Source organism: Phalacrocorax carbo, chromosome Z (genome assembly GCF_963921805.1).
Source record: "Phalacrocorax carbo chromosome Z, bPhaCar2.1, whole genome shotgun sequence".
NCBI classification, from domain to species: domain Eukaryota; kingdom Metazoa; phylum Chordata; class Aves; order Suliformes; family Phalacrocoracidae; genus Phalacrocorax; species Phalacrocorax carbo.
This window is the reverse complement of record NC_087548.1, coordinates 17,777,596-17,805,415: the sequence shown is the minus strand read 5'-3', so window position 1 is coordinate 17,805,415 and position 27,820 is coordinate 17,777,596. Positions and strand designations below refer to the sequence as shown.

The 27,820-nt window shown below is 38.4% G+C and overlaps 1 long non-coding RNA gene across 4 annotated transcripts in view; it reads right to left on the bottom strand.

Moving 5' to 3' along the window:
* Positions 1–60: 60 nt before the first annotated feature.
* The window catches only part of LOC135310505 (uncharacterized), a 59,556-nt gene continuing 31,796 nt past the window's right edge, over positions 61–27,820 (bottom strand). For 2 of the 4 annotated variants that reach the window (XR_010370585.1, XR_010370586.1), the window contains 4 exons: positions 26,139–26,289; positions 13,836–13,919; positions 11,555–11,790; positions 61–8,640 (listed from right to left, as the gene is read on the bottom strand). This is a non-coding gene — a long non-coding RNA (uncharacterized LOC135310505). The other 2 variants (XR_010370584.1, XR_010370587.1) reach the window with 2 other exon arrangements.

Below are 27,820 nucleotides of genomic sequence, written 5' to 3'. Positions count from 1 at the left end.
GCTGAGTTGGGTAGTGAGGTAAATGACTTGTTTGAACTGACACAGACACAGATCACCAGTTCCAAGGAGAGGGCCTTATAGCTAATGCATGTCAGCTGTCCTCTAAGCTGTCTTTTATTTTCACCTGTCAACTGCTTTGTCACTTTAAGACAAAATGTGCCTCTTTCAGAGGTTAAGCTCTTCTGCTGGACTTTAAATGCTTGTTAATGCACTGGAAAAATCCTTTTGAAGTAAATGATATACACATACATCAAGCATTTATTCTTACAAGGGAAGGTTCATTCTTTGATCAAACACCAATCATTTTATACTTATGCATGTTCCCTATCAGGAAAGGTTAATAGTTTGTAAGTAGTAAGAGTATGTAACACCCTAGTGCTAGGATCAGGAAGGAAAAGGGAAACCTGAAGAGATCTCCTTCAAAAGCAAAGTACATCAGGCAGAAAAATTTCTGGAAGATGGGTTTTCTCAAAAGTTCTGACCATACAGGGTTGAGAGGTTCAGGAAATGCAAACCTCCACGAAGCCACATCTGTGAATGGCAGAGGAGAATTTGATCCCAATCCAAGCTGCTGTTAGAATAGTGTTAATTCACACACAGTTTTTGTCGTTTGGGTAATGAATAAAGAATCATAAGTTTGTAAAAATGCTAATATTTACTATCAGGGTAGTAGTAATAATCTCTGATATTCCCTGTTCCTTGGCTTTTACAGTTTTTGTTATTTAACTTAATTGCCCTCTGGATGCTGAAGTGTTAAAAGTTTACCTGGTTTCAGAAAGGGGTTGCACTTTAAGAGAGAAGGATTTTGAGTGTATCTCAGGCAATGTATCTTGAACATGGTAAAAAACCATTTTTCTTCCTTCAAGTGGTGGTTTATACATCTACACATTCAACACTGACTCCATAACAAACCTATTATTTTGGAGAAACCTCAGGGGCTGAAAAACAGCCTTTCTGACAGGACAGACAATCTACTTTTATAACAAAGATAACAGAATTATTTTGAAGCGAGTTTTGGTTTAATGAACACTGTCACAGCTGAATTATATGCAGATTGTTAAAAATAAAACAAAAACCCCCAGTGTTCCATATTTTCAATGTAGAACAGCAAGATTTTTTAATATCTACATCTTTTCAAAATGGGAAAGACCTGAAGCGTAACCATTCATTGAAAATATTCTCCACTGATATTTATTACTTAATTTGAGCACGGCCTTCACTGAACATTAGTGGGTTGTTGCTAAGAAACACTGATATATGATACACGATTATATTACTGACATTGAATTTTTACTCATCATGTTATAGCTTGCTTGAAAACAGCTGTAATTACACTATGAAAGGAAGGAAAGCCAGCAGTGTCTATTCAGTGCCTTTTGGATTTTAGTCACAGACTGAATTCCATATCTTTTTACTACATGCTTGTAACAGTTCTGTAGTATTTCAGTTAAAACATACAGAACTGAGATTATTGATGATCTGCACTTGCACCTCCTACACAGCCGTCTCAGCAGTAAAATAAATGTTCTCTTTGATTTTAACCCAACATATGCCAAATTGCAGGAAGATCCATCTTAGGGTTTCTCTATTTTCCATCTTAATGTGACAGCCCATTTTGACCTGCAGGTAATAAAATAAGAAGCACTCAAGCCCATAGGTAATGTTTTCAAGGCTCTTCATATTTCATATGGTTTGGTCTGTGCAGTTGACCGGTGGAAAGTTGAAAATGAAATTATGTTCTTTAATATGTATTTTTAGGTCCCCTGGTGTTTTCTATGGCTTAAGAATATTTTTCTTCTAAAATAATAATTCAGCCAATAGTTGATATATGTCAAATACACACAACTTCTGCTAGAGAAATTGCCATTCATTTACACATCTATATTTATTGCAAAAGGACTTATGATCTAAAACATCTTTGCAGGTATGACCTTTAAGCAACTTGCCCATAATTTCTGTACCTGCCCATTTGCAGAAATGGAGATAAAACTTTTGGATAGAAATTCTGGTAAAATGTCATACAATGTCAATCAGAATAACTAAAAAATGCCACCACACCCATGTTCCCAAAACCTCCCCCCAAACCCTCAGAGAGAACCTATTGAGATATCAAGATTCAGTATCTATAAGGCTTTTAGAATTTGCAAAGCAGTCTACATCATACATTACGTACTGAAATAGATGAAGAGTGAACAGTTATCACATCACTGTAATGAAAAAAATAAAATTACTTCGCAGGAGAGAAAAAAACCCCTGAGATACATGTACATATACACACATAAAGATCAAAATAAGAAATTAATGCAGCAAATGGAACTACATGTTAAGTGGAAAAAAAAACCCGAACCAAACAAACCCAAAAAACAAACCAGAAGATGGCTGGCATCTGAGAAAAGATGCAAGAAATGCAGAGGACTATCTCACAGTGCAAGAATCTTGTCAACACTTAGCATGGACTACAAAGACTAAGAGGAGGATGCAGCTCCACCCACTCAGTGAATCTGTGGGAGGAAAATGGACCATCTTGCAGTGAAAGGCAAATGGATGATCAGGATGAAAACAGTAGAGTAATACAACACAGTAGCTTGCTATAAGCATACATGAAGAAACGTCATGGAAACTGGGACAGAAACAAGTAAAACTTGCTTTACAGTGACGACCTTCCTTAAAAACATAGCTAAACAAGTAGGAAAAGATGAGTAATAGCAAAGGCTAAAAAAATACATTTGTTCAGCCCCATGAAGAGGAGCAATACCAAGCAGAAGAGTTCCAGGATATCTTCTGGGGACTAGGGAACACCCAGCAAAGTTCAGAATAAAGCTAAAGGAATTTAACTCTTCCACCATGACTTCTGGAAAATCCCCAAGAAGTTGACAGTAGGAGCAGGTAAACTCATCGTGTTTGCAATCATAGTACAAACAAAACCAAAATGCTCTAATTAAACAAGAGGGTGGGCCACTATAAATCCCAACTACCAGCATTATCAGATCACATACCACACCATGTGGTACATCCACCCACTTTTTAGACAACAGCATATTTCTACTCCCAAATCAGCCACAACATCCCTTGTCTCATCCTTCTTGAAATCTTTTTCTCTTCTTTTTTCTGTTTACAATGTAAACAACCCTTCATACCACCATGTTCCCTGTCTACCTCCCATATCTTTAGCCTGAGTGCTGAAAGGCAACACAAACTATTTAGCCTTTGTCCCAGGCTAAAATATACCCTCTATTTGCCTCAGCTGCCTGACTTGCTAATGAGAATATACACACCTTCTGGTTTGCAACATCATCAGTAAATCCATGTGTGCCTTTTGGCAGGTAATTGCTTGTATTGTGATTGGCAGCTACCCAGTGGGTATGTAAGAGCCTTCTGAGGTTTACTGTGTTTGTTTTGCATAGAAAGTTACAGAAGAAAGATATTAAGACAATCTGGAATGATATACTCTAGTTGCTTTTTTGTCTTGTTTTGTAATTACTCCCCTGACTTTGATTATTCCTTCTTAAAATTTTTTTTTCTGAAATGTAATATAAAGTCAATCTTACAGGTATGTATTGTTTTTCTTCTTCCTTAGACATAAACACTACATGTTTTGAACCTCCGATAAATCTTCATTTTAATATATTTGTTAAGACTCATTATACTGGAGCTTGGGGTTTCATTTGATGTGAAAACAAGTTCTAGTAGTAGGCTAAGTCTAAGTTTTGAAATACGTATGTTAAAAAGAAAATGTATTGAACAGCTTTCCTGAACAGGTCTGTGAGAGGCACTGGGGAGGCTGCATTCCTTCGTGCATAAATTTGGTGTTGCTAAAACTTTACTGAATAACTAATTTTGCAGTGATTAATGAACACTGTTTCTTCCTGTAGTGTTTACTGTTGAAATTGGAGTAGTATTTAAGCATCGTTTATAATCACCTGGATTTTCTATTTTAAAGATGTTTCCATGTAAAAATGTAGCGACGTTTCAGATGTTTACAGAAGAAAACCCCATAACCTATCTGTAAAGGCATCTCTGCAACTGTAACTTGAAGTCTCATGTTATTTCCATGCTTATTCTTATTAATGTGTGTGGGTTTTTTTAAAGAACCTATCTTATATTTCTTTGTTCTTCATTAAACCTGTGATGTTGTAAATCTCACCTAGGCCGTTGCTATCTGTCCAATCACATTGTAACAAAGCCCTATGAAAACACACATAACAAAACCAGAGATACCATTTTTAAAGTCCAGCTGAGTTTTATGAAAAAGCCAGTCACCTGCTCTATCCTTTCAAAGTGTTTGGTTTTTGCACTTATTTTCAGCTTGTTTGCAGTTATGTCAGTGTGTGCTTTGCATTCTACTAGATAGTACAGTGTTTTTACTAGCAAGCAAGCTGTCTTTTTTTTTTTTTTGTAGATAAGTTGGTTGGTTGTTCCTTCTTTTTTTTTTTTTTTTAAAAAGGCCTTTTCAGACCCTTCTTCACAGGCACCTAAGTGGGTAATAGAGCTACAGAAGGACTTTAACACTCTTCCAAGTAAGTAAGGAATCACATATTAGCAACCATAAAACAGATCTGCAATTGCTCGAGAGCAAGGACAGGAAGATTCCCATTCCATTCACACCTATCCTGAGAAGTCCTGAATTGGAGATACCCTTGATCCAATTTAATTGTTAAACTTTTCAGCAGATTTGCTTTTAATAATCACTAAACAATATTTATTTTGAAAGCTTCCTTCTAAGAAATATAGGAGTTGTGGTTTTGGTCAAAAATATAATCTTAGCCATTTGTATCATCGTGTACTACTTAATTGCAATTCCTCCTATAATCCTTGTGTTTTCTGTTGAAATAGAAATAGGGTATATGTGTAGATTACCACTGAATAATCCACCAAAGATACTTTGTATATGGAAAGACTTGTTATTACTTATGTAACTGTAATGAAATGCTCTACTACAGTTCCAAGGATACTACAATAATCAATCAAAGGGGGGCAGGAACTATCTAATTTATATTCTACTATTTAGTTTTTCTGTTTTGAGACAACTGAAATTACAGCCCTTGAAATCTCTGCAAGATAGTACAGCATTTCGTCAGCAAGAATTAGCTCATTGAATGCATTTCTCAAACAATATTCTTTGGTTTCCCCTTTGCCTGCAAAGAACATTTACTGGTCATTTCTCTCTCAGCAATGGGAGTATTATGATTTGTTTTAATAATCATTATCACAACAGACCTTAGAGGTTCTGAATGTTTTTCTTGATGGTCTACATTGGTTTTTTACTTCACTAATTTATTCTTGTTAAAACATGTATATGGCTTTAACTGTTAATCTTCCTTGGGATGAAATCCAGAAACCCTTTAAGTAAATGGAAAAATTGTGATTAACTTCAATAAATTTTAGCCTTGTTCTTCAATGCTTTGAAACATGTATAGGCAGCTGTTATGGTGCCAGATTTTCCTGATTATAAGAAGAGAGAAAAAAAAGGCTCAGACTGGCCAGATTCTGCTGCGTATTCTGGATTTGCCTTGAAGAATCTATGGATAGCCAGTATTTTAGAATGTTGGGCTACTTACAGATAGGCTTCAATATTGTTTTGGGATTCTATGTTTTGAGACTACTGAATGTTTATATATGGAATTACATTCTTAGTGCTTAGTGTAGCACTTAGTGCTCAGTGTAAAAAAACAAGCTTAGTGTAAAAAACAAGCAAACACAACAAAAGCCAAGGAAAAAAAGAAACACGCATCCCTGAAACCCTTACCCACAAACCAGTATTTGTATTTTACTAGTCTCAGATTTCTTGAATCTCCACAAATTACTAAACAGCAGAATATAAACATGAAGAAATTAGGAATCCTTGGCCTTGAACACTAAGTATTTCTCAACCTAATAAAAATATGAACATTAAAAGATGAAGAAAAAGATCAGTTGGAAGTAAATTATCTATATCTTAAACAAGTAAAAACAAAGTGTAGATAAAAATACCAGCAAGGTGCTTGGTATTCTCAGCATGGAACAGATGTCATGAGACCACTGAACGAGCTCCAAAAAATTTTTATTCTAAAAGCAATTTTATTTTTATTATCTTGGTCCTGATATTAGATATTTAATATTGGTGTGAATTAGTATCATCTTGCAAGTTTGTAAGGACGCCTCAGTAATAAATCCAAGGGGGTCAGGAACTATCCCATTTACCTCCCACTATTCAGTTTTTCTGTTTGGAGGCAACTGAAGTTACAGTCCTCACAATCTCTGCACAGCACAACTCAGGAGGCAGCACAATCAGAAGAAACTGCTTGTCTTAGTCAACGTCCCAGCAGAATATTAAGCTTCCTAGAGTTTTATTCAGAACATGCCTGGAAGTGCGTCATTTTCTGTTCTTTGGCTTAAAACTGTCCCAGAATTAATCCTAGCTATGACTCTAGAGAAAGAGGTTTCTGCACCTTGGTTTTCCCAAGGTGCAATAATGTGTGCCTGTCAGACTAGGTTTCAAGGCAAAAAGGGGCCAAAGAAACCCTTGTTAGCCCTTTTCACTTGGCTTAAAGATTGGACCAACATCCGAAAGGCAGTATATTCGGATTGCCTTCCAGGATGGAACATGTCCTACCTTCAGAAAGAAAAACCCAGGTTGTAGGTGCTGAAATGGAAGTCAATTCTCTCCTCCCAGAGCTATTTCACATTGTCTGGCATTATTAAATATTCATTGGGAATGATAAGGCTTTTCATGCCTTCGTGATCTAGTGGCTAGAGCACTTTCCTGAAAGAAGGCAGAGCTGCAGTTCTATTCTTGTTCTAATTAATATTTCATTATCTCTATTAAATGCTCTGTGGCACAGGGACAGGAAAGACATACTCCAGCTTCAAGAAAGAAGCCAAAACTCCCTCACTCATAATCCATTCAACTCTAGTATAGCTGAAAGTCCAGAAGCAGAAATGTCAATGTGGTTTGCTTGCAATCTGGATCAAGAAAGCATCATCATACCCATTTCTGGAAGAAAGGACTGTTTCTTCCACTCTTAACAAAAGGCTGGACACAGGAACAGTGGAGGAAGGCTCAGGGCACAAGTTCTTGGTGGACAGAAGCTCTTCCACGAAGACCAGAGTAAAGTGCTTATGACCCAGGAGGTATAAAATTAATGAACACTGGTGGTGGGTTTTTTTTGTTGGTTTGGTTTTTTTTACTTCATCCAGTGACTACTCACCCAGTGTGCTGGTTCTTTTGGATGCCTTTTGTAAGCATCTTAATCTTTTTACTTGTTATTTATAGAGACTAAAAGCCAAACAGAGAGGCATGGAGTGCATGTCTAATACCAGTATCTGCTGTGTTCTGCGCTGTGATGACTGAATCCCTTTTGAATAGACCTTAAGTAAATCACAGGTAATTGAAAAGTGAGCAGTAAGGTAAAAAAGCCTGAACATAGTATCTCAAAAATTTTGTTTTACTCATCAATAGTGGGTTACAGTTGGGAAGGGAAAAAATAATTTTAGGAGAATGAAAAGGTTTTGAGGAGGAAATGAAAACCAGAGATCTTGGAGACAGAATGAGAAAGGAAGGCATCTTTGGGGAAATGCTGTTTCTCTAAAATTTGGAATTAGGAAGGAGAAGTTAAAAAAAAAAAGCTAAAATTCTTTTATTACTTTTAGTGTTAATTTAGTATCATGTTGAAGTAGCATCCCCGGCCTGATAAAATCCCAGGTATCAGCCATGTAAGTGTTACTTTTCTCTTTATTTATTTCACCTTTTCTAAGCCATCTTCTATGCTAAGGAAGGCTATGCTAAGTCATGAAGAATACCTTAGAAAGTATCCTTCATCCTAAGTTCTGCCTATAGAGTATCAAAGGTGGTCTGTCACACAAGGTGGAAATTTAAATCAAAGACCCCAAATATTTACAGAAAGAAGCAAGCAAACAAAAGAGGCTAAGTAAAGTATAAAAAAACAATCAAAATTTTGCCTAGGATATATTTGGTTATAGAAATAAAAGCATGATAGGAACCCTGCACAAAATGGTGTGTGGATGTTTTTGCAAAAGAAAAAGGCTGAAATACTGCATATGCATATGATTTGCATATGAAAACAACATCCGGCATAGCAGGTGCCAGACCTGCTGAGATACTACAATACACCCAGAAAGTTACTTAGGGTTGCTAGGATAAGGTGGAACATTTTGTTGATTTTGTAGAAACGTTAACCTTATCATTCATTCTGTGTATGCCTAATTTGAAACAACATGAATTAATCATCCCCAGTTAATACCTTGAGCTCATCCATTTATTTGTATGAATGGTTTCAGTGCCTTCTTATTATTTTAATTTCTTTATCCTAGTCACCTAATCTAAAGGGTTTTTTTCCAGTCTTTCAGCAAAGGCAGCAAATTATTATTTCCAAATCAGAAGCTGACGTGCAAACTTCTAGTAGTGATGATCCCATCTTCACAGGTGTAGTTTAACAGTTACAGGGCAAGTGGAACACCAGACCTTTGTTTTTCTCTCGTGGATCACTGGGAACAGATTTTACATTTTTGACCCTCTCTAGATTGCATCATGCCATCCAACAAATCTTTGACCAAATTTCTGGGTGTCCCTTCCATTTCTCAACAGTGTTGTGCACTAGGCCCCAGGAAGTGTTGTGGTTCCAAACACTTTTCTTCTGTATCCTGTGACAATAGATGGTAAAGAAAAGAACAAGGATACACACTTTATTTTTCTACAGATATCAGAAAAAAGCAGTGACTGACTGTGCTGCATCTCAGGCATAAACACACTTTTTACTAGCTGCCTGCAGTGAGGGCATGTGGTGGAATTTCCCCATGAACTCCAAGCTCCTATGGCTCCTGTGCCATGTACTCAAGCACAAAGCAATCTCTTCAATCTGCCTTCTCCAGCATAAGCACACAACAATTTATGAGAAGCCCTTGTAAAACATTGTATCAACACTATATTCAATTCTCTTCACAGGAACAGATAAAGAGAACATGGCACTGGTAAAAGTCATTGTTTATATTGCTTATAAGTCAGTAAAACGTGTAGAGACAATTGTGGTCAAAATGGCATACCAACAGCAATAAAACTAGGAGGGTTTTTGTTGGTGGTGTTAAGTTGGATATCAGGAATCTCCAGCTCCTTGACTACCCACTGGCAAATCCCAAATCCGACAGATGAGTTTCCCTGTGAGCCCCGGTCACACTTCACAACAGTTATTAAAAGGGGAACATACCTCTAGAGCATTTAGCTCTAAATGGAGTCTTAAACACACATGTGGCTGTCAGCAAAAATCCAGTGCAAGTAAACTGCAAGAAGTTCTCATTAGGACCAAAAAAAAAAAAAAAAAAGAAAAAAAAAAGAAAAAAAAAAAAGAAACCCACTCACCCTTTAAGCTGGTTTAGTCCCAAAGGCACCTGTTGGCATCTCCTGGAAGTCTGTATATTCCTGTTTTTTCATCCCAGTATAGGAAAATGAATTCCAGAAAGGCAATTCCAGATAGGCAATATCTGGCTGGGACATTTGTTGCTTTCCTCTCAAGTAGCCTGCTACCTTTCAGTGCCTTAGCTGATACCAAATTAAAGAATGGCTCAGAGAATGAACAAGGTATGGGAGCCAGGCATTACAATGTCCTGAACCGCACATTTTCAAGAATTTGTTATTTAAAACAAGGCCTGAATACTAAAGAAGCTCAATGTATATTCAGACAACTCCATGAAGTGGAAGGAGCAAGAGAATTCAGCACCATGAATGTCATGGGGGAAATAAAATTTTCCTGTGTTTGTGGGTGTTGAACTCTTGTGCAAATTTGTGCCATAAAGCCAAAATCAGCATTTTTTGAAGTGTAAAACAATAGTAACATTGAAGTAGTCTGATCGTAATCTTTCAAAACATCACAGCCTTTTTGGCTGCGTATACTGAAAACACTCATTATTCTGGTTAGAAAGACATAGAAGAATGAGTTCACTTCTTATTCCAGCCTGAGACATTTGGAGCAGTCAGCAAAATGTATCATGATTAATATGATGTTTCCAACATTTTACAACAGGTTAAAATGTTTTTAAATGTTTTGGAATGTTAAGACACCACATGAAAACATAGCAGTGCTCAGTGCCTGTCTGAGAAAGGTACACATCGCAGCAGTCATACAGAATTGCAAATAATGAAAACTGAAGTAGGAAGATTGTTGATTTTGACTTCCCATTATGTTTCCATCAGGTGGAATAGAGTAATGCCACTGCAGAATGAAATTCTACAATCTGAGAGCCATTTCCCTTTTTTAGAGGTGAAAATTTATCTTGAATATTTAAGATCCAAACATCTGAGACACATAAAATGTCTTTACTTACTTTCCTGATACTGAATCATAAAAGTGCCTAAAATCTTTAGCTGCACAGCTTTGACATTGAAATGTCACTTGTCTAAAGTATACTTGCAGGCATCCCCCAATGCTTTCTTAATTGGAGATGCACAAATAACTATTACCTATTGAGCCCTGCTGGGAGCTGGTCCTAGGCCAGTCTCTGTGCAGGGATTCAGCCCAGATTCAAACCCCGTACTTCAAGCTCTGGTTATGCATTTTATTCAACTGCTCTTCATATAAACTATGCATGTTTTCCGTGGGAAATGGAGACCCATCCATGTCCCTGCCAGCTGAAATATGTACCATGGAGAGGGCAAGGCATGTTGATATCCTATCTACCTTTTTCTTTCATCTATCAATTGTTTTAGATCTTTTCATGCAGAGAGAACAGCTTTATCGGGAAGAATGTGCAAATCTCTCGTGTTCAGGGGCTAGAGTAATTTCTAGAGCTCTGAGTTTGGGTTTCCACAGGTTGAAGTGATCATGGAGAATAGATATATTTTCAGTGAGCAGTGTTTGCCTGTGCTCAGTGTATTATGCTTCAGTTTTGCCTGTGGAAAGAGTTTGTGTGCCATACAGCTTAGGTTACCTCAGGCTACTTCTTTCAAAGGTAAGAAAAGATTAGTTAAATGTATTTGTTTATGGCCCAATTTGTCTCCTTTGAGACTTTCAGGTCTCATTAACTACTTTCCAATGAACTACTGTCCACTCGTCAGTTCCCTTTCCATTTTGATCTTTCTCATTACAAAGCTAGATGATCTCATTATTGCATGTTTTAAAAAGAAAAACCTATACAGGTATATTCAGGATCTTACTTAAAGTATTCCACTGAAAGATGATGTTCCTAGTTTGAGAGACTTGCATTAACTCTCACATCATTGTTTTAATGAAAGTCTAAATGCCAAATGCCTGGTTTATGTCTATCAGACTTTAAAATGTATTTCAAGAAAGGAAGGAATTAAAGATTTACACTGTTGCCCATATTGCAGGTATACAGAACAGAACGTCTAATTATCCTTACCATAACAGCCTGTTCATATTTTCCTTTGACAAATTACGATTCTATACCTTACTGAAAAGCAAAATCCAGTTTTTCAAAAGCCTTATGTACAAAAACATCAGGTTTGTTTGTTTGTTTTGTTTTGTTTTGGGTTTTTGTGCTTCTTTTTTTTTTAAGCATAGACAAACTACTAACTGTTGTTGATGTTATAAGGCTGAAAACTTACAGTAGAGTCTGTAAGAGAAATGGTGGGGTCTGGCAACCCATGCCTCCTTCTGTACACAAAAGAGTGCTGGGCTTTGTTCTTGATTCAAACACTGATTTCAACAATTCTTTGATTGTGTATTCCTTCTCTAATTTGACTGAGGATCTTGGGACCAGGAACCCTCTCAATGTATGTTTGAAGAGCAGCCACCAAAATGAAGCCCACAGCTCAACCGAGATACTTGGATATATCTAGAACTAATACAATTAGAGAAGAAGCATTAATTTTCTTGTACTAAACCAAATATTATCCTATTCTCTTGTTCAGCAAAGTGTTCTGTGGGGCAGAGTTCTATTATTTGGTCATGTCTTAAAACAGAATTTTTTTTTTAGGTAAACCATTACTAAGTTTCATGATCCATAAGCTCAGTGTCACCCACACGAGTGAGTAGGAGTCAGCAAGAGCAAGCAGCTGTAACCTTATGGAGGTTGTGCAGAATGCAGGTAGCATAGAAAATCCTAGCTGTGCAAACTTAAAGTTTAGGGTTGGACTGTGTCTGCAAATATACTCAAGTGTTCCCAATTAAATCACTCCCTTAGATGGCAGAATATTTTACTAATTTATGTAACTGTTGCTTTCTGGTATAATCTGCTTGCCATTAACTCACGATTCAGGGAGAGAATCCTATTATCCTTTGCCACTCTATGGTGTTTACAGCCTCACACTAAAGACGTATTCTTCAGAAGCAAAACTCTAAACATCTCCAACTACCTAAAAATCTGTTTAAAATGTAGAGAGATATGTTTATTTCTCTACTTCTATCATTCTCTAAACAATCTCCACAGTAATGGCAATATTCTTCCATGACAAATATAGTCAGTCAATAGAACAAGATGATCTCTATATCACAGGTAGAAGACAGAAACTCTCAGGTGGCATACTGAATCTGCTCCATTTTATTTTTCCTTTAAAATGATTAGTATAGTCAGGACTTTACCTTGGCAAACATATTTGGATATCCTTATACAATCATCACTTGCTCACAGGACAGGTATTTTAAAAGCAATTGTAGAACATTAGTCACACTTGGGAGATAAAGAATTTATTACCATGTTATCTGATGTATAACATAAGCACAAGATGCTGTACTGCCGACTTCCTAATTTAAAAATCACAGGTCAAATAAAATATAACAAAACAAATCACACAATCCTTTTCAGAAGCGTAAGACATCTGGAAAACATAAGGTTTGGAGATTACATTTAGTATTTGTGTTTGTTTTTCAAATTTAAACTTCCCTGGGGTATATTTTTTTTCTCTCCATTTTTCTCTGTCTCAAACAAATTAGTAACTCCACCAAAATTTGCAATATTATTCTTAGATATTACTCATATGAATATTAGCAAAATTAATAGAGGTGATTCTAGCCATTTGGAGGATGCTCCCTTTCTTCCTTCAAGCCTTTCCTCTTCAGTCCTGCTTATAATGAATTGTCCCCACCAAGCTCCAAATCAGCCGTATCCTGGGGTCTTCTCACCAGTTCAATTCCTATACACATGGTGGTCTTCTGCATCTGTTTACCCCATGAACCTTCCATTGATTTTACTCCTGGACTAGGTCTGACCTCCAGGACTCTTCTGGTTTACCTGCAGCCCTGGAGCCCTGCTTCTCACTGTCCTGTCCCCAGGATAAGCACAGAACACCACCAGAGAATGGTGGAGAGCAGTTTGCTTGGTTGCTAAGCTGTGTATGAGCATTACCAGGACATTATCCAGATGTTATCACAAGACCTGTAATATTATACTTCATAAGGTGAGAATCTCAGGATTTGCTTTGGTGTTTTTAAGTTCATAATCCTTATGGATTCCCTAACGGAGGGAAGCTTAACAATCTGCCCACATGCACCAGTAAGAAAATGAAACGAATCCCAGATGTACTAAACTTCTAAAGATTTTCTGAGTTTTGACAGATGACTTTTTAAGTGCTTAGTATTGGCAGTGCTGGATACATATGGCTGGTTGGAAATTTTTTTTTTTTTAGTGAAACATGTTTTCATTGGAAATGTTGATTCATCTAAACCAAAGTATTTTGTGGGTAAAGGTCATCTTCAAAAAGCTCCTTGAACATTTTTAAACATTTTCTGTTAACACTTTCAAACTCAACCATTTCATGTTCTAAACCAACACACTCTGCTAGAAATTGAAACTAGTACACAGAGTAAGTTGATGCACAGTCACACTGACAAGCATTCATTTCATATGGGGGAAACCATAACTGATTAATTGACCCAGCTGTAGCTTACCAGAAATATTTTTTCCAATGGCACTTCATTAGACAAGACAACCTTCCAGGTCTTCTTTATGAAGTACCGCATCACTTTGGAGAGCTGGGCAGGGGGGTGGGGAAGAAAAAAAGAAAAAGCCATCAGTTTACCCGTGGCTTTATAATGTGCATATAATGCTGATATGTGGAGAAAACAAGCAAGTCCCTGAACTTCTAACACTACAATCAGAAGAAAAGGATTTCCAATATTTTCTAATAGCCAAGTCAAACCTATGATTTTTCCTTCCCACTCCCCGCCCCCTTAACATAAAACATGCTTAAAGAAGTACAAAGAGGTAAAAGTAAAAGGTAAAAGGTGAAAGTAAAAGGTAAAAGTAAAACAGGTGCAGCCTGGTGAGGTGGATGAAGAAAGTTTCATGCCCTCCTGTTACTGAAGTTTGGAGCACATCTTTTCAGTCATTGAGTTTCTTATTGAGTCAAATATTTAGCAGCTTATGATATTATTTTTTATGAAATTCTGCAAACACAGGGACTGGAAATGTCCTGTTTTGAGTACAGTAATGAACTAGATCTGCAGTTTGGATTGAGAAAATAGAAAATCTAGAAGAAAATCAGAACAGTATAGGTGATTTGGAGTCTCCTTTTTAGTAGATTGCTTTCAACTTGAGAAATTTTATCTGTTTAAAATTCTCCTCATGTTCTAAACATAGGTTTCTTTGTTCTCATTTGAAGGTGTGAAGAGCTAAAGCAAAAAGAACCTTATTGCCCTCTACAACTACCTGAAAGGAGGTTGTAGTGAGGCGGGGGTCGGACTCTTCTCCCAGGTCACTAGTGATAGAATGAGAGGAAATGGCTTCAAGCTGCACCGGGGGAGGTTTAGATTGGATATTAGGAAAAATTTCTTTACTGAAAGAGCGGTCAGGCATTGGAACGGGCTGCTCACAGAGGTGTTGGAGTCACTATCCCTGGAGGTATTTAAAAGACATGTAGATTGGCTGCTTCAGGGCATGGTTAAGGAGGCATGGTGGTGTTGGTTTGATGGTTGGACTCAACGATCCTAGAGGTCTTTTCCAACCTTAATGATTCTATGAGAAAGGTTGGATATGCTTATCTGTAAACTACAAAGGGTATGAAAGCCTTGTTTTGTGGGGTGGGGGAGATAAGATGGAGGTTATGTTGTATAACTGCGTATTTAAAACTCTAGAAATAACTTTTTTGAAAGAAGGCATAATCAGTTACATTACACACAGGAAAGATGGGACAAACTTTTTATCAGGGCTGTTGCAATAGGACAAGGGGAAACAGCTTTAAAGTAAGAAAGAGTAGATTTAGACTAGATATCAGGAAGAAATTTTTTACAGTGAAAGTGGTGAAACACTGGAAGCGTTGCCCAGAGAGGTGGTAGATGCTCCATCCCTGGAAACATTCAAGGTCAGGCAGGATGGGCCTCTGAGCAGCCTGATCTAGTTGAAGATGTCCTTGCTCACTGCAGGGGGGTTGGACTAGATGACCTTTAAAGGTTTCTTCCAACCCAAACCATTCCATGATTCCATGATTCTACGATTCTAGTTCTCTGCTGTCATTTCTGGTTCTTGCCTCTTGACTGCTGTTTCTTTGACCTTTTGAAAACATCATTAGGTATAAGTCCTGATGTTACTCTTACTCAGGTTATGCTAAACCTCCAAGTGACATCAAGAAGAGAAATCTGTATTTTCTAGTGAAGTGTCAGAATATAGAACATCATTCTTTAAAATGCCCTTGTCTATTTATAGAAGCATATGGAATCAAAATAAAAAACATAAATTAACTGAGATTTATGTTGGCAGATATTGCTTATTTAAACATCTGGTGTTTTCCACAACAGGAATCTGTTAACTGTGCCATTCTCGTAAGTGTAGCAGTGAGTGAGAGCTAAGAATGTGTGGAAATGAAGGGCAACCAACCTTTTCCAAAAGGCTGGCCCTTGAATGTTAGCAACAGCAGTGGAACCAAATTTCCACTTCTGAACTTTCCTTCTTGTTAGGTAGAATGATGGAACTGGCAACCCAGCCAATGACAAAAAAAAGACCATGAAAAAATCTGAGAGGCAGTACAAATTTAGCAAGTTTTTCTTTCTACATGCAGACATACACAGCAGCACCTGGATAAAAAAGAAATCCTAGTGAAAGGAAGAAAGATGACATTTAAACCATGAGCAGCCACGGTGGTTTTTCACAGGGCACTCTTCAAACCACTGCAGTTTTAACCCCAGCCCCCATTCCTGGTAGCATTTACACAGGATCATATTGGAGTAATGAAAACTACCTAAGATGGCTTTCTCTGCCATCCAGATTGGGGTGTTACCTAGTTGTTAGAAGTCACATTTTTCAGAGATAGTTTTTGCGGTAAAAGTATAAGCACAGTGGAAGTGGAGCCCTAAAGATCTTTAGGGCTGAAGAAGGGCAATGAAAAAGCACTATCTTAAATGAACAGGTACAGAGTGAGATGTGATATTCCACTGCCAGCTCACCTCAGCATTCATAAGTTTTATGGAAATATCAAGTAAGAGATTTGGGCAGGAGAAAAGAAGACTTCACAGCTGTGACCGAACATAGCCAGTCTAATTGTGGATGAGGAGTCTGCTACTCCAGCAGTGAGCCATGGCAGGGTGAAGTTTAGCACACTCCAAATACAAGCATTTGCTTGCATTATTTGGCAAATGTTCAGTTACTGCACCTTTCCAACTGTGCTGCCTCAGCTGCAGTGCTGACAGTGCCTCAGCTGGGAATTTTAAAGGTAGTTCAAATATGCTCACGCAAAACATAAACAAATAAAAACAATATACTAAAAGGTCATATGAAAACTGAGGGAAAAATACCACAATTTTCTTGTCTCCGCTTTGGCTGCTTCTAAAGATTCATGGCCAACATTAGCCTCTGACTAGCTTCTTGAAATTATTTCTTAAGGCCACATCCCAGATGGCAAGGGTTAGTATGTGAGGGGTAGGAAGCACTAAACTAGTGCTTTCATAACACAGTCTTGCTTTTATGCTCTGAGCTTAAAGTCTCACAGGTGATACTAACTGATACCCTTCTGCTCCCTCCTATCCAAACATTAATCTTCACACAGCACAACAGTCTCTGTCCAGATTTTCCTGTGTTCCTCTGCTGTCTTCAGTCATAATCCTGTGAAGGTATTCAGAGACAAATAAGATATTTATACTTTTTCTTGTACTAGGTGTTTCCCAACTATACGTGTCAGACATAATTTTTTTTTTTTTTTGCAATAATGTGACCTTACATCTTTTTCTACTTTTTTCTATGTTAATGGTTTTGCCTTGGGCTTATATACTATATTTCAAAGGCTAGCTTTAATATACTAGAACATCTTGTTACCTTGCGTTACTATCAGGGTCTTTCATCTCAAAAGCAGATTGCTACATCAAAGCTACTTATCAGTAAAATTTCAAAGACGCTCAAATGAAATCAGGGGTGGCAACTTAGATTTCCTTCAGCTCCACAGAAAGCATAATAATGGTGCTCCCTTTTCTAGTTTTGTCTTCAAAACTTTTTGTATTTCTTATCAGAACAGCTGAAGAGAAGTAATCAGAAAAACATCTTTCGTATAACAAAGCCAAAAAATATGTAATAAACTGTTCTTAGTCTGAAAACAGTTGTTACAGCCAGGGAGGACTTTCAGAACATGTAAGACGGTGCTTGTAAGGAAAGAGAATATTTCACTAAACTAGTTGTTAAAGGAGATAAAGAAAAATTGATAGGTCTAGATCAATATGAAGGTTGTTTACATGTTAAGCTGAGGCTGATATCTGTAAGGAAAGATTGGTAGCCCAAAATTATGGTAAAGATAATCTCTTTAAAAGGCCAGAGCTTCTGGAATAAAGACTACAACACACACCTCTAAACAACAAAATCAGCTGATGCTTAACTGTTGTACAGTGAGAGCATAATAAATACAAAACACATCTTCACAGTAGGTGGGACTGAAGGAGTGATTACCTAGATATTAGTAGCAAAATCTTCCAGCATCTTAAGTGTCACATTTCTATTTGTATAATGCATATACTTTACTCCATGTGTGTTCTCCTTTATTTGATATATTCTCATTTTCAAGGGGTTAATTAAAACATGAACAGAGACACAATATGACAGGTTTGTTGTACAGTTTGACGGCTTTGGAGAAGAGCAAATGGAACTTTAAGTTCTGGTATCTATGTTAAGTGTCTGGACAAATGAGATGAATGTTTTGTTTACCACATTTGTTATGTGTGTGCACTGATTTTGGCAGGGATAGAGTTAGTTTTCTTCCTAGTAGCTGGTAAGGGGCAATGTTTTGAATTTGTGCTGGAAATAGCATTGATAATACAGGGATGTCTTAGTTACTGCTGAGCAGTGTTTATGAAGAGTCAAGGCCTTTTTTGCTCCTCACCCTACACCACCAGTGAGTAGCTGGGGGTGCACAAGAAGCTAGGAGGGGACACAGCTGGGACAGCTGACCCCAACTGACCCAAGGGATATTCCATACCATATGGTGTCATGCTCAGCAATAAGACTAGAGGGGGGAGGTTGGCTGGGGGACCACTGCTCAGGAACTGGCTGGGCATCGGTCGTTTCTTGGTGAGCAATTGTTTTCATTTGCATTGCTTGTCTTTTTTGGGTTTTATTTTGCTCTTTGTTATTTTCCTTTTCTATACATCTGTTGTTGTTGTTATTATTATTATTATTTAAATTATTAGACTGTTTTTATCTCAACCCATGAGGTTTCTCGCTTTTACCCTTCCTTTTCTTTCCTCCCATCCCACTACAGGGGAGTGAGAGAGCATCTGTGTGGTGCTTAGTTGCTGGCTGGGGTTAAACCACGTCAGTGTACAAACTGCATGTGACTTATTTACACATTATGTTTTAGGAGATGGGAAAATCCTTACATTAATTCAGCATGTTAAGAGGTAAAATTTATATACTTATGCTAAGGTTCCTAGTAATTTTCTTGTAGTTTAAAGATTATTTTTGAATTCTATGATATGACTTTGTAGTACTATTTTTACCAGCTTCCCTGAATCTCTTGCATCTAGTTTTAAGGTTTTGGGTTTTTTCTGCAACTGATATCTAATTTAATTCAGAAATCAAATGACAATCTACAATTCCAACTGTACACTCACATTTACAATCTATACCTAATGGAGTTTCAGTGTCAACTTTTCATGAGTCTTGAGGTGTGCATAAGAAGTGCTCTGCATCTTATCTGGGAGGCAATAAAGTAGAAACTATATGTCATGATATGCCATGGTTGCATTACCACTTTGAAAAAGGTGTTAAGAAATAGCTTTAGGGAAATAACATCTTAATTTTATGAAACAAAAGTTAAGAATAAATTAAAAAGGGGGAGCCCATCTTTCTTCTGAGTCTTCCGTATACTGCATGTAAAGTAATTTTGAATTTGCTAGGTACTTAAGATCTGTCTCTCCATTCCCTGAATAAATTTGAATTTATTCACAGGAGACACTTTTTCGTAAAGGATCACTCCTTGTCTCTCAGTGTGATATAGAAAGGAATGTTGCTAAGATGTTACACATAAGGTTTCAACATACAAGGCAAATTATGTGATAAATTGCTTTATTGCAGGTGATACTTTTATTTCATGAAAAAAATTGAGTACCTTGAACCTGCTTACCCCTCCTTGAAATAAGTAGACAAGAAACTGGCAAACACACCTGCCTGTGCTTTGCAACAGATGTCACATGATAATTTATCAGGCAGCTACATGTTCATTAGTCCAAACTGTGACACCTGAGGAGTGGATGATGGGGGTTTGTATCCTTTGGACTGTGTCAGAAGAAACAGGGCTGGGTGAGATGTCATAATAGAGTGTTCCAACACCTTTCTACAGCTGTTGTCACACCACCACCCCTTCATCTGAATGCTGTTCAAATGAAACAAGGCTTCTGTCCTGGTTTCAGCTGGGATAGAGTCAATTTTCTTCCTAGTAGCTGGTACAGTGCTGTGTTTTGGATTCAGGATGAGAATTATGTTGACAACACACCGATGTTTTAGTTGTTACTAAGCAGTGCTTACACGAAGTCAAGGACTTTTCAGCTTCTCATACTGCCCTGCTGGCAAGCATACTGGAGGTGCACAAGGAGCTGGGAGACGACACAGCCATGACAGCTGACCCAAACTGGCCAAAGGGATATTCCATACCATAGGACATCATGCTGAACAAAAAAACTGAGGGGAGTTGGCTGAGGAGACACAGCTGCTGCATGGGAGCTGCCTGGGCATCAGTTAGTGGGTGGTGAGCAATTGCATTGTGCATCACTTGTTTCATATATTCTTTTATCATTATTTTTTTTTTCTTTCCTTTTTTTGTTCTGTTAAATTATCTTTATCTCAAACCATGAGTTTTACTTTTTTTTTTTTTGTTATTATTCCCCCATCCCACTGTGGGGGAGTGACCAACTGGCTGTGTGGTGGTCAGCTGCCTGCTGGGTTAAACCATGATGGCTCCCTATAAATAATTCACTGCTGTTGATACAGCAGCCTCTCTTAATGCTATAAGGCAAAGAAAATGAAAAGGAAATGCACAGACCTAAACTACTTCAGAGAACAGAGGTGACTTTATGAAGCTGAGGACTGCTATCTAACAGCATAACTTCCCATTATCACCAGCAACTAACAGCAATAATTTCTGTGAAAGTTGCCTCAGGTATAGAAGTCATTGTTTGGTGCATTATTGAAATAACTTTTATTTGTGTCTAGGAAACTCTCTCATGTTTATTTCCCCTGAAATTCAGCTCCTTTCGTTACTACAGAAACAAGCTTAAGCTTGACTCTGTTTCCTATAGCCAAAAGCTTGACATACAGCCATGTATGGTAAGCTTTGCAAGTGAAAAATAGTATCTATTAAGTCCTACCTGAAACTACAAAGAAGATTTTTTGTGTCTGTACATTTTGTTTTCTCCTCAAACATTATGGCTCTGTCTGCAACTCAGATATTACTATTTATTAGTACAGTACGTTCCTCTGCTTCAGCGACCATGGCAGAGGTATATGGCATTGACTTGGTGTCTTAGCAAACAAAAGAGTAAAAAATAATCAGATAGTTGCTAAAAAGATTGCCAGTTAGAGTACACTCTGACCTTTATAATAATTTGCAAATACCAGTTCATTTAAGGTTACCTTTTTCATGCAAAGTGAGAACTTCCTGTGATGAGGCTCCAGATCCAGCTGTGTATTGACAGGATGGATCTCACTAGTAAGTTCATATAATTGAAATTATTAAAAATCTGTAATGTTACAAAAGAATGCTGTTTAATCTTAAGCTTCTTCACCAACTTATCCCTTGGCATTCAAAGGAGTACGAAGTAAGCGTAGACTAAAAGAATCACTTTTATCATGGCCACTATTTCTTTACATGAAAGTTACTACAGTAACTTGTCCCTGTTAAAATCAATATGAAAATAAACTCATGGAGATCTGCAGCTGCAAAGCCATCCTTTTAATAACAGCTGACCTTTATGATCTGCAGATGTGATCCAAATTAACCCTAATCAGTGCCAAATCCTGCATTTAGTACAGAATTACTACTGGTCTAAGATAGCTTGACCCTGAAACATGATGAGAGGACTTTGGGTCTCCTCTCTCAGGTAATCAATACCACTTGACTACAGGCCTGACAAAAGCAATTTGCTTGGTAAAATATCAACTTAATCAAGGCTGTGTGCTCCATGTGGAGTCACATAAGAAACCTAAACTAAAATATCTTTCTCCTGTGAAATACTGAGAGAAATACTAATTAATCTGAACATAAGCAAAAAAGCAGTGATAAAAATATCCTTGGGAGGGTTCCTCTCACCAGTGGAGTCAGGAAACAGGTATTTTCATCAGGCAATAGAGAGATCAGAAAAGCTCTGTGGGATGCTTTAGACAAACACATGGCTAGCCAGACCAAGATCAAGAGGAAGACATATTGGAAGATAAATATCTGGACAGATATGAGGGCTACTAGGGTATCCAACAGGATTATGAAGCAAATAGATTTTTGCAAGCAGATTACATGAACAGAGCAAACAACCAAGTACCACAGCAGCAAGGAGACAGGGTCAGACACTAGAAATTAGGGAACTAAGGCAGCAACAGGGTCAGGACTGAAGCAGGGTGATCAAAGGAGCAACAGAGACAGAGGAGCAGAAATCAGGTGCTCAGAAACATGAGGCTTGCCTACAACCAAAGACGTGCTGAGCAGGAAAAAGTAAGCTGTACAATCCCATCACACGCCTTGTATTTGCAACAAACCATTGGTCAGTCTCCTGGGCCAACCTGCAGCTGCAGCAATATTATGCAATTGTTGCAATAATAGGTTGCAGGTAAGTACAGGGCTCACACCCTGGGCAAACGTAGGCAGAGGCTTCCAGTAATCAGATGACTGGTTACAAATCACATCATAATCTTACACACAGAGGTTCAGTTTGTTCCTCTCCACTTCCCCAAGGACACCAGTGGGGAAGGAGACCCGCGTACCCTCATGTAGCATGTAAAGCATGTGCTATGAAGAACCTGCATTTCCATGGATGGATTTAACCCTGAGGTCAGGAGAAAGGCTGAATGATCAGAACTGCATGGAAATACTGTTTTCTGATTTAAAAAAAAAATATGTGTAAGTCAAACTGGAAATAAAAGCTGTTATATACTGTAGCCAGAACAGCATAGGATTTGGGAAGGATGCCACTCTAATTTTATTAAATTCTCTATCACAAGAGATACTCGCTATTGATATACTGAAATATTAGTGAATTTTTCCTTCAAAATTGCTGTTTCCATAATCCCTGATGGTTCAGAGTTGCAGATATTTATATAATAGAAAACTAAGGAAAACAGAAAATGTGAGGTTCAACAGAGAAATTCCAGATGATGTCCCTAGCATTTTGAGTTTCTGATAGAATTAATTAGGAGTAGGGGGATGAAATGCTTCATTCTCTGAAGAAATATCTGGACTTACTGATTTCTAGATACCAGCCAAAATCTTGACTGTCAGCCATTTATACTATCATCTAAAATAAAATTTTAAATGGATTGGCAGAAAGAAATATCAGGGGGTTGTTTAGCCTACTGAGGAGTGGGCTCATGTTGAAACATATTGACGTTTATGGAAATATGTAGATTACCCAACAACCAAACTGGTGGTTAATATTGAACTGAATGTAGACTAATGTATAGACATACATTTTTAAGATCTAAATTCTATGTTTAATTAAATTTTGAAAATTAATCTAAAATATTTAATCCAACTTTCTTAATGATATTATCTAATAACTGAAGAGTTTACAGTATTTCAGAAGTTCACATAATGCTGCATGTGTTCATCTGACAATCCAAACTATTTCTGAAGTTTCTCAGCAAGTATTTCTACATTCCACCTCTTTGTACAACCATCATCTGATCCTGTCAAAGACGTGGCCTACACATGCTTATTTCATTCTTCATCAGTTCATCTCAATTCATGTAAGTGATACCATGCCTGCTGTTACCGCCAGACACAATAGCATTTTGGGATATGAGAGCTGGGATAAAAAGTAAACACAAATAAAAGTACAAATCAGTTTCCAAACTCTTTTGCTTATATTTTGGGAACATAACACAGAAATAATAAGCTCTATTCATAAACAGCTGTTGGGGTTTTATACTTTTTCTTCTTTTCTCCATCACCCTTCTCTCCCAATAAACGAAGTGTTGTTGGTTTCCCAGAGCTACTTCCATTTTGTCTGACAAATGGTAGAGTTTTTTATAAACAATTCATCCATTGTTTCATTAACTACACTGTTTATTAGAAAATAGAGCTTAAAACAAGATCGTTGCACAACATGGAGATACTTGAGCTAGTGTTGAATGAGCTGAAAACAGCATGAGAACATAAATAGCACTTTCTGCCTAAGCATATTGCCTGATCCACATAGCACCGCACTGTGAGATGAAGATATACCTGAATGTTTGAGTTAGTTTTAGATTCAGGCATGTTAGTTAACTGTATGAGGAAATCCTAATATTCTGCCAAAGATTTACCCATGGAAGTATGAAATACTAAAGTAAACAAAGCTACAGAAACTTTTGTACATAAAGGAGAGGTGACAGGCAGAAGTAATTCTTGCCTATGAAAAGTCAATTAAGATTTGTTGCAGGATGAATAAATTCCAGCATTCATGCGGTGAGGAGCTGAACTGACCAGAAGTCATTAACCTGGTCTGTAGAACACCTGATCTCTGACAAGTCCCTGTATACAGTAGATGAACAGCTAATAGAAAGCTAGGAAGGTCCACAATTTATTAAGGGTTCCTCAAAAAACTTACCTAATTTTGCATGTAATGTATAGTGAGACACAAGGCTGGAGAACAAAATGCAAAATGATCAGGGAAATTAAAGAAACAGCAGGAAAACTTGGAAAAGAAGACAATATAAAATATGAGCAACCCCCTTTTAAAACAGCTTGACAGAATCTCTCAAATAAAGTAGCCTGTTTAGTTAGCATTACTGAAGGACATTGTTAACACAGGCTGTATTCCATGCAGGCTCCAAAAAAAAAGTTAAAATTGCCAGCTACAGAATTTAACAGATTTTTTCCTTCCTGTTTGAACGCATGGCTATCATCTGTGCAATATTTCAGATGTTTATGAGGCCAAGACTGAGGCCTTTTCTGTAGGAAAAAACCATATTTGAAAATAAAAATCTTTTCATAACTTTGAGTCAGCAAAGTTCATAAAGACAGTGGAAAAACAGAAACAATCCTTCCCCCAGGGGTTACATAGGTATAAACCTGCATTTTAAAAGACTAAGCTCTCAATCCCGATGTGCAAGAAGTTGGGCAGAGGAGACAGGAGGTCAGCTTGTCTAAATCAAGACCTCTTAGACAAAATAAAACACAAAACTAAAACACACAGGCAGTGGAGGCAGGGATATACATCCAGGGGAGATTACAGTGATATAGCCCAAAAGTGCAGGGAAGGGATCAGGAAAGCCAAGGCACAGCTGGAGCTGAACTTGGCTCAGGATGTGAAAATAACAAGAAGGGTTTCTTCAGGTACATTGGACAACAAAGGAAGATGAAAGAAACTGTATTCCCCCAATGAGTGAAAGAGCAGACCTGGCTACAACTGACATGGAGAAGGCTGAGATACTCGATTTTTTTACCTCTGTCTTCACCAGCAAGTGCTCTAGCCATGCCACCCAACTCACAGAATCCAAAGGCTGGTAGAATGAAGTACTGCCCACCACAGGAGAAGGTCAGGTTCAAGGCCATCTAAGGAACGTAAATGTGCACAGGTCCATGGGATCTGATGAGATGCATCTGAGGGTCCTGAGGGTACTGGCATATGAAGTTGCTAAGCCACTACCCACCATATTTGAAAAGTTGTGGCAGACTGGTGAAGTTCCCAGTGACCGGAAGAGGGGAAGCATAACCCCCATTTTTAAAAAGGGAAAAAAAGAAAGACCTGGGGAACTACAGGTTGGTCAGTCTCACTTCTGTGCCCTGAAAGATCGTGGGGCAGATCTTCCTGGAAAATAAGCTAAGTCACATGGAGAACAGAGAAGTGACTGGTGACAGCCAACATGCCTTCAGCAAGGGCAAATTGTGCCTGATGAATGTGATAGCCTTCTATGACAGGGTTGCAGAGTTGGTGGATAGAAGAGCAACTGACGTCACATACCTGGATTTCTGCAAAGCATTTGATACTGTCCTGCATGACATCCTTGGCTTTAAATTGGAGAGACATGTATTTGACAGGTGGACTACTTGGTGGATAAGGAATTAGATGGATGGTTGCTCTCAAAGAGTTGTGGTCAATGGCTCAGTATCTGGGTGGAGACCAGGGATAAGCATGGTCCCCCAGGGGTCAGTACTGGGACCAGTACTATGTAACATTTTTGTCGTGGACATGGACAGTGGAATCAACTGCACCCTCAGCAAGTTTGCAGATGACACCAAGTTGAGTGGTGCGGTTTATACTCTAAAGGGAAGGAATGCCATCCAGAGGGACCATGAAAGGCTAGAGAGGTGGTCCTGTGTGAAAATCATGCAGTTCAACAAGGCCAAGTGTAAGGTCCTGCACCTGGGTCAGGGCAGTCCCAAACATGGGGATACAGGCTGGGTAGGTGGATTGAGAGCAGCCTGCTGGAGAAGGACTTGGGATATTGGTAGATAAAAAACTGAATATGAGCTAGTAATGAACGCTTGCAGCCCAGAAAGCCAATTGCACCCTGGGCTGCATAAAAAAAGTGTGGCCAGCAGGTTGAGGGAGGTGATTCTGCCCCTCTATTCCACCCCTGTGAGACCCCACCTGCTGTGCTGCATCCAGCTCTGGAGTCCTCAGTGCAGGAAAGACATGGACTTCTTGGAGCAGGTCCAGAGGAGGCCACAAAAATGATCCAAGGGCTGGAACACCTCTCCTGTGTACTTCTCTCAGGCTGAGAGAGTTGGGGTTGTTTAGGCTGAAAAAGAGAAGGCCTTATAGTTGCCTTCTGTAACGGACTAGAAACTTATCTCAACATTGTTGGCAGGCAAGTTTAACTAGCAAAGCCTGATTGCTATGGCAACTGATCAGGACAGTTTAGTCACCAAGGCAAACCCAACAGGAATGTGTGTCCTGTTATCTCGGAGTACACGTCCTCTGCACATGTGCCTGGGCCCAGGGTCGACTGACAACATATTGGGGGAGCTTGGACCCTTTAGAACTTTCAAGCACCCTCTAGTGATGGTACAGGGCGTGTGCCCCACCACCGAGTGGGAGGCGTTGGTATGCAAAACAGTTATTGACTATGCAAGAGAGCAACCTTATAAAAAGGGGAAACCAGCGGAGACCACGAGGAGTGTTCTGGAACATCCCTCCTCCACCAGCTTCAAAGATACATCAGATAGACTGGACAATCACTACAGATCCAGGGTGGTAGCTATCGTGACACTCTCTCTCTCTCTCCCATTCTCTTTTTCACCTTTTCTCTCTTTCTCTGCTTTTATCTCAGCATTTGTTATTGGCCAAATTAAGTGACTTGGCACTTGACTCCATTTTGAATCTTAATTGTGTTTCCCAGAATGTAAAAGGAAACTAGTCACAATAAAACATCAGAGTTGATCAGAAGTGAAGCCCAGCTGCCCCCAATCTCCCAGGATCACCTGAGGTCAGTTGGAAAGCAAGGGGGTTTAACCTCCGCCAAATTCTTCAACAGTGGATCATGGCACCTTCCAGAACCTAAAGGGGGCCTACAGGAAAGACAGGGAGGGACTCTTTATCAGGAAGCATAGTGATAGGACAAGGTGTAACTGTTTTAAACTGAAAGAAGATAGATTTAGGTTAGATAGTAGGATGAAATTCTTTACTGTGAGGGTGGTGAAACATGGGAACTGTTTGCCCAGAGAAGTTGTGGATAGCCCCTCCCTGGTGTTGTTCAAGGCCAGGCTGGATGGGACTTTGAGCAATGTGATCTAGTGGAAAGTGTCCCTGCTCATGGCAGGGGTGTTGGAACTAGATGATGTTTAAAGGTCCCTTCCTACCCAAACTCATTCTATGATTCCAAGTCTAATGTGCCTCTCAGCTTCTGAGAGTTGATCTGGGCACGCCCTGAAGATGACTAATCTTCAAAGAGCACTAAAGCATACATTTAGAAATGCTTAAGAAGGTCCAGGTTTGGCATTTAAAGGATGATGGCCTCAAAAATCAATTCTGTGCATCTTGTGCCATCAACCCCACGGCACTGAGTTCTGTGCAGCTGAAGTAATAAACAATAGGGTATTTCAAGAGCATAGAGCTAAAGAAGCAAAAAGGAAATCTTGAATCCCTCTGAAAAAAGAACTGTATGATGTCCTGTTGAATTTTCACAGTAAGAGTGTTACTCTGAGTGCTGGGCCTGCAATAGAAAGAAATCTCGAATTGACGTGAAAATGAAAAAAAATATCTATATGATGCGTAAACCACTGTTCATTAGTTACTGTGATGAAAATATATGACAGGACCTTTGTCAGTCC